Genomic DNA, 8,469 nt, shown 5'->3' with positions numbered 1-8,469 from the left:
TTAAACAAACCTCGTGTCTGACGAGGTTGTATCGCTGAGGAACTACCATTTATGTCGGAAGGATCGTGAGGGTAGTGGTGGAGGTGGAGTCGCCATGTACATCCACCAATGCCTCCCTTTTACAGAAGTGACTATTGATTCTACTTTGGAGTTTGTCGCATGCAAAGTAAAAACGAAACTGATTAAGTTGCTAGAAGTGTACAATGAAATTTGGAAAAGCCACACTTTTCCAAACTCATTCCCATATTAAAAGGAGGGGGTAATCCCAGATTTGCCATCTCCTACCGCCCAATTGCTTTGACAAGTTGCTTATGCAAGGTCATGGAACGAATTGTTAACAGTAGGCTATTGTATTTTTTAAATTCCAGTAGTTTACTAGTTACCGAGCAGTGCGGTTTCCTAAAGGGACGCCAAACTCTCGATCACTTAGTAAAGCTGGACAGTCATATAAGTCAAACAAAAATTTTCAGTATTTTTAGATATAGAAAAAGCCTACGACATGACATGGCGATATGGCCTACTCAGCTTTTGGATTACATGGAAACTTGCCTTGTTTTATTCAAAATTTCATTTCTGACAGAACTTTTTCTGTCAAATTATTTTCTGGCAATGTCACTTTTTTGGACATTTTGGAAGTGTCTTGTCACCTACATTATTTTTATGTATGATAAATGACATCTTACCAGCTCCTCCTCGGAATCTTACTCACTGTACGCTGATGATTGTGCATTGTGGCATTCCAACAATAATGCAGAATTCTCAGCAAATCGCATCCAATTGTCACTGGATATGATTCATAACTGGGGCCTCCAGTGGGGTTTTAAGTTTTCCACTAGAAAGAGTATTGGGGTATTTTTTTCACGTAGGAGGAAGCCGAACATCAGTCTAACTCGACCTCTCCCTGACAACACTAACTCCCCCCAAAATTAATGTTTTCTCAACCAATATTCGTTTGCAGATTTTTGACCAGTCAGTTTGGAGATAACATGGATTATTCCGTTGCATCCACAAGGTTAACGTGACCTGGAAGACCGCCAGGGAATACTGCGATGCGTCCAACTCTTGCGATAATAGAAATGAACGCCTGTGCCAGGTTAGAATTCTATAAAGGTGCTAATGGTTTGTTAATAGTAAACATGATAAAGATTTCTTATCATTTGATGTGTGATTATATGAGTGTATGTTTTGGCTTTTTTACCGTCTATCAATTTCTCGTCACCCAGATATTGAAGGATGGAAAACTACAGACGAACGTGTTATCTGCCGAAATGTCTGGTGAAGAGTTCCTTTAAAAGTTCAACATCACAATTGAACATCCTGATTGTCCTCACTTGTACACACGTGTTGGCGACCACTGCTTGTCATTCTTTTCTTTGGATTGGTGAGCTTATTTGTATACTCTTTTTGCGCCTTAATGTACGCGGTACAGTAGTTATTCTTTTTTTTTCATCTTAAGTTCTATTTCTCTAACTCACCTTTTCCCTCAGTATCTACCGTTTCTATTTTTTCCTCTGCCTCTCTCTATCTCCGTCTTTTCCTTTCTCCTTTCTTTAATCTGCGCTTTACCTGTATACTCACATCATTTTCTCTTATACCCCCCACCCCCCTGTGATCACTCCCATATGCATGTCTCTTTGCAGGTCAATTGGGGAGAAGCTCGGTCTTTCTGCAAGATGAATGGCGGTGACCTTTTGACCTTTCAAGATGGCGTCGGGATCTTCTACGAAATCGTCCGCCACCTCCGCGAGCACAGTGAGTACTGGGGCTGGGCTGTTGCAGAGTGTGTGTGAGCTCTATCCTTAGATCGCTTTCACACCAAGGCGGCACATCGCACGTGCCAAGTGGCAGATGGTAAGTGGCAAATGACACGTGGCAATGTTACACATGTCGCTTGGCGATGTTATTGGTGTCCTAATTTATCTTGTGACAATTACCTATCTGTCACTTAGAAAAATAAAGTGGATGACTTTGCGGCATTATGTTGATTGTTTCATTATCTGTTTCTTCCTGCAAGCTCGTGTGTGGTTACCCTCTCAACCGAAACCGTGTTGTCAAATGTCTTTGACAGAATCTGTCTAGACACTTCAAAACTATTTTATGTATGCCCTACATCCAAATGATTTCCTTTTTTTACATCATGTGTTATATGATATAAGTCTGGACATAAAAGCTCCATTAGATCTGTCCAAGATTGTGCGTGACACGTGCCAAGCCGTTTCAGACCAAGGTTGTGCGTGACACGTGCCAAGCCGTTTCAGACCAAGGTTGTGCGTGACACGTGCCAAGCCGTTTCAGACCAAGGTTGTGCGTGACACGTGTCAAGCCGTTTCAGACCAAGCTTGTGCGTGACACGTGCCAGGTCGCGGCGTACCATGCCACTTTTTTATGAAAGGTTTTACATGTTTCTGTTTCTGTATGTTCATTTTCAAGTGGCGTGCCAACCTAACACCTTAGCGTGAAAGCGACCTAGATCCCATTAGTGCTCGAAAGGTTCTTATTGAACAGGGAACGTGCACTCGACTATTGATATATGTAAAAACAAATCTTAACATACTTATTTCCCCAGATATCACCTCGGACTTCTGGGTTGGGGGAGCCATTCGAAACAGGACATGGAAATGGGTGGACGGTAACCCCATCGAGCTGGGCACCCCCTACTGGTCCCTCAGGTATGACCCTGACTCTCCTCGTGCGGAAAAGTCGAGTCCCAATAGCGCAATATATGAAATATCCTCGGAATAAAATACAATTTAAGATCACTTCCAAAACGGTTTACCAAACATGAGATTAAATTGGATTTTTTTCACATGCTCTTTCTTCTCCCTAGAAAGAACCCTAATTGCCAGCATCGCAACCAGACCGCCAGATAAACGAGATATCTTGTAATCAGTACTTGCAACGACCACAGACTCCCGTCGTAGGTATGTGCGCCGCCCTTACCTTCGAGAACTACTTCTACATGAGCGACCGACTCAAATATTTTATCCAGATGGGCACTATCTGTTATTATATATGGTGTGGTTTCTCCAATATTTGCCTTTAGAACCCACATTATAAAAGAAGAATCATAGAGGGTATTTATGATCTAACTAAGGGGTAATATCAAAACACTTAATGAGCTTACAGATTTTAGTTGACATTATGAATCATAAATCATTATACTTTTACAATAAAATAAACATACATTTATTTACCAAAATGTCCAGGTACTCCAACCTGTCACTCTACACTAGTTGTTCTTCTCAGCTATCTTCTTGCCTTTTCTTCATCCATTTCCTGGGCTCCCAAAAGATGTTATTTTCTTTCATTCTTGTGCACAGCACCAAGAACAAATAAATCCAATCTTCAGCAAAACCAAATAAAAACAAAACAAAAACAAAAAAAACTATAAACGTAAACCCATTCCTAGAAAAGAACAATTATTCTAGTTTAGGAATGATAGAACAATAGTTATAAATCTAAACGAATCATTTCTTGAAAGAACAAAATATATCTTGTAAACAAAGAAATTATGTATAGCATTTATGTTAGTATATATGATATGAGTAATTGTATGCACATTATAGTAATTTTTGACTAAACATCATTTTCATAGTATACAATTAAAAATGTTAAGAACACTTACGCTTTGAATGGGTTTTAATTTCTTAATAATAATGAGAGAGACACATCGGCATGTTGTTCAAGTCCCATGTGCCAGCCTCGAGCTGTGAAGAAGACATACTTTTTATCTCTAATTTCTAGTTTGATCTCCAATATTTACTTTCTTTTGTTCTTTAAATCAAATATATATTATTTTATGATTTTATTAATTATATAATTTCAGTAGAATATTCTTTCTTACCTCGGATATTTCACGATAATCCAAAAGACTTTCAGGCTGTTGTATGGTACTCTTCTCTGATCTTTCTATCTCTCTCTCTCTCTCTATGATTATAGCAATAGTATCAGGCTTTAGTACTGTATATATTTCAAAATTTTAAGTCTACTCAGATCACATATAGTACAAACATATGGTTTTTCATAAACTATGCATGCATAATTTTTAGAACTTAAATCAATTTTTCCAATAATAAAAATGGTACATATTGTTTTCTTCATCAAAATATCAATTATACAACCTTAATTTAACGGTATTATTGACATATAACAGTGTACCCTTTAAATAAAGAGAATGTATGGTGGGGTAACAAAAAAACAGTACTTTGTAGGGTAGACTATTATATTTTAAAATTTCCTAATCTTAATAAAAAAGATAATACAGAAATATATTAACTTTATGTAAAACTAATAAAATAAAGTGTCATCTTTCTAGAAAAATAGGTAAATGTTAAGTTTCAACCAGCCTCCGACTTTTGAAATTTTTTTTGGAGTGTAATCTCCCCTCGTAGTTTAACGCTGTTATGCTGTTGCTTTCCGTCGCATTTGACTCGTTGATGAGTAGCGGAACTTGTATTTCCCGACGGCAAAGTTGATAAAATGTGTAAGATTCGGCTTCGCACTGTATTAAGAGGGGAGAATTAGCATGATTTACACACAGAAAAACAAGAAAAACACTAAATTAACTTAAAATCGGGTTTGCTGAAACTCTACGGGGACAGGCGCCATGTTTCACCTATGCAATTACGGTATACAATTCGGCGGTTAAATCCGGGATTAATTTTTACCTGATTGACGGACAATACAAATTAATCAAACCATGTTTGGGCACAATCAACTTTTTAATATGAAAATGCGTTTCGAAAGTTTCCAGATGACCGTTTCAAATTCATACACAAGCTTCATTAATAGTTCCTCAAATAACAACGGTATTTAGATTGACTGCGATAATAAATACAAAGCAAACAAACAAAAAAAAGCGCTACTGACTGTTACGTGTCGCGCATTGAGACCGTGCCGCAACGGCACACGCAGTCTCCGTGAATTTTATTCTCAAACAAAAAACTTATAACATTTTTGTAACAGACCTTGCAAACTTTAGTGATGATTGTCGTCAAATATGGTAACCGTTCAATACTTATACTTGTCTTAAAATGTAAGATGGAACTTATTGACCTTTGCCTGAAGCCGTGGCGAGGCTTCAGGCCGCGCAGCTAAGCCTTATTGCTCGTCCCGCGGAATTATGAAAGCTTTAGCCTGATTTCGTCGCGCGCGGCGACGACACCCATTCAATTGCGGTCGGTTGCAATAGCCAAATCGGCAATAATTTGTATTAATAATGCATGTATTATTATCCTATTAAAAGTATGCATTTTTATTACATTAATTGGCTTATTATTTGAAATGTACTTCGTGCAAAAACTGTAGATTTCGCTTGTTCTCGTTAAACGTTACTTAAATTTTACTAACCTTATATCGTCCCGTCTCCGTTATTACGCTTTACAATAACACGTCTTCGGCGTAGCAATACTTCCAGTTATACGTGTATTTCGCAATTTGTAAAAAATTCTGCCGGCTTCTATATATATATATTTTTTTTTTTTCACACGTACACTTTCTTGGCCACCGGAAAGATACACACTGAACGTTTATCATGGCCGAGGGCAGGGCTTTCCGAAATAACTGTTTTTGATTGGTCAGAAAACTCTGACGTCATTTCCTGAAGTTTTCATTGGCTAGAATTTCTCAGTCTGTAACACCGCATAATCGCTAAGTTGTCAGTAATTGGTCGTTATACATGGTGTCCTTGTCTTACTGTTTCAGACATTAATTATTTATTATCGGTATTTCAGAAGAAATATGTCTTTACGTGCGCGAAAAAAGGTATTTGCTTTGTATTAGGTTTTATTTTACCATATGCATACAAGCAATCAGGTAAGTGTGACCTCTTACCCGATTTGAATCGCTCTCTGAAGAACTATCATCCAGAGGGACTGGGGGGGGGGGGAGGTGACGGAAGAATTCTTTCTTTCCCGCCTTGCGGCGGATATAATTTTGCCGCTTGTGAAAAAAATGAATGAATCAATTCTTTTTCATGAAATTTGATGAATAAATAGCGGGTCAGGTATTGCGTTATATACTCGGCCCTAATACCTGGCCGCTTGACCCATTCTTTAACGTCCCTCCACAACCTTTCAATAGTTTGTGTGTGTATTTGTCTGGGTCTACAAAGTTCTCAGAATGATTAATACTCACATGTTTGTAACCATAGTGTTGTAGGTTACGGTAGGCAGCCCATCCATCACTGTATATCACACTGTCTGGTTTTATATATTTCTTAATATATACCCCCAAAGACCCACACCTGGCTCTTCTTCTTTATGATTTGCGAAGTTCTAGCTTCGCCCGGGACCTGGCTCAACTGTCTGCCCCTATTATACTTACGGCGCACGAGCAGCGTCTCGTCGATCTCAAGTATTACACCGGCACCTCCTATTGAATTTTGATTTTGTAACCAATATTCGGTTACTTCAGAACAAAATCTCCTCCAATCTACGCTAGTTGGCTTAGAAATACTAATACATTTAATAATGTGTGCGTGATCCCAATGTTTTTTGTAGCCAATGATTCACAAACAAAATTTCTTTAAAAGGTTCCAAATGTGTCCCCTGCAGAAACGTGCCTTTGTAATCGCTGGTCGAGAAAACGCAACTTTTACGCCGTGTTGTCTTTGCTATTTTTTCCATCTGCCACAATACCACATATGTCGATCTTCACGATATTTGCAAGGTAAATCGCAATGCGGGCAACTTACCGCTCTTGGCAAAACACCGTGTGCTCTCAGGAACTCTATTGTGTTATCATTTTTTTTTTTTAAATAATCAGATATAACTCTATAGTAATGCGGGTCACAACCTACACACCTGAGATCCATTTTGAGCAAAGATTTGGTATATTTGTTTTCCTTGCCTTGTGATTGGTTTATAGCATTTCTTGTAATGCTATTGGCTCTCGTGACAAATGTCACGCGCATGTGGTATAGAATAAAAGTCTCAAAAGGTTTCGTGCGCTGTTCATGCGGTAACATTGTTGATTGTGAAAATCGCGCTCAATTCTTCAGTTCCCTCTTGCCCGTAATATGGACCAGACACATCGATTTGCGCAGAGTAAGAAATGTCATAGTTAATTTAAATACTCGATTTTATGATGGTATTACTCGTGTATTGTCAGACATTATAATATAGAAAGAAAATTACCTTCATGTGAGTTTATGCGGAATTTTTCTAGTTACGAAATGAAAGTATTACAATAAATGAACCAAAATAAAACGGTATCATTGTTTTGTTTACAAAAAGTAGGAAAGGATATCGGATGGCGATTTTTAAAATATTGAGAAAGTTTCATAGAAGATAAGTTTCTTAGATTTATTTGCTCTATCACATGCATATTTTTTTTCCGGTTTAAAGACGGCTAGTCAGAACTTTACCTATACCGAAAAATAATTAAGTACTTTTATCTTACATAGCTAAAGACAAAACTGAGGTATATATGAGTAATACATATGCATAAAGACCAAGTGAGGTATACATAGGGTGGTTTCTAGACGAATTTTTGGGTCATTCTAACTTCATAACCCTTGTGCTTGACGAAAAAGAGCCCTCTGTGCGTCGCGGAAAAGGAACCCACTGCGAGGGCGTGAAGCGGTAGCAAGCATGCTTTCCATAGAGTACTGTTTCCTTCTTTCTTGTTTAATGGTGAACTCCAATTCGTTTCTTGGCATTGGCGACTGGGTTGTGAATAGAAGCAAGTTCATATGGTACTGCATATGTAACTGATATATCAACTGACGACAATAAAAAAACTTAATATGATTGTATTTTTTCCTTGATATTCCTTTCATAACTATAATACGCACGCGAACACCTACACATATACACATACAGATGCATACGTATGGATATAGATAGATAAATCTGTGTACATATATATTATATGTACATATGCATTTCATGACATATATATCCGTGTGCGTATGTATATGTCTGTGTGTTGCATTTAATTGTTAACATTATTTCATATTATTATTGTGATGTTTATTGTTTATGTTGTTGTTTTGATGTCGGTATTACTGATATCGCTATTATCATTATTATTATTATTCACGTACACATACAGTTTCTGACTCTGACTTTTCATTGGCTGGGGTCACACAAGGAGGCGGAGCTATCGAGGGTATAAAAAGTCAGAGCTTGCGTGTTTAGGGTCAATTATTTGTATTTTCTCGCTTGGTAAGTTTCCATTTACTCTTCTCTTCAAATCATGTTTTTTAAGGATAATTACTAGTGTTGATCTTTGCACTGATTTGTGTTCATTGATTTGCTTTACTTATTGTATATGTGTCTGTTTCGTTTCCTTTTTCTTTTTTCTTTTTTGTGATATTAACCTATAATTTATCTATTCACAAACATTTCCTGCTATTTTTCATATATATTTCGCTTTGACTTGACTGGATTATATCACAACCAACGATTTTTTTTTTTTTCTTATTTGACAGAGCAAGGTCAACGGGACAACATGGTATTCATCAAG

General features: G+C 37.5%; 1 long non-coding RNA gene across 1 annotated transcript; it reads left to right on the top strand.

Annotated features, from left to right (window-relative positions):
• The first annotated feature begins 986 nt into the window (after positions 1 to 986).
• On the top strand, positions 987 to 1,752 carry LOC125033458. The gene is made up of 3 exons (XR_007115596.1): positions 987 to 1,093; positions 1,224 to 1,381; positions 1,641 to 1,752. It is a non-coding gene; the product is annotated as an uncharacterized LOC125033458 (long non-coding RNA).
• Positions 1,753 to 8,469: the final 6,717 nt, after the last annotated feature.

The sequence above is a fragment of the Penaeus chinensis genome, chromosome 2, assembly GCF_019202785.1.
Source record: "Penaeus chinensis breed Huanghai No. 1 chromosome 2, ASM1920278v2, whole genome shotgun sequence".
In the NCBI taxonomy this organism is placed as follows: Eukaryota; Metazoa; Arthropoda; class Malacostraca; order Decapoda; family Penaeidae; genus Penaeus; species Penaeus chinensis.
This window is presented reverse-complemented; position numbering and strand designations above follow the sequence as displayed.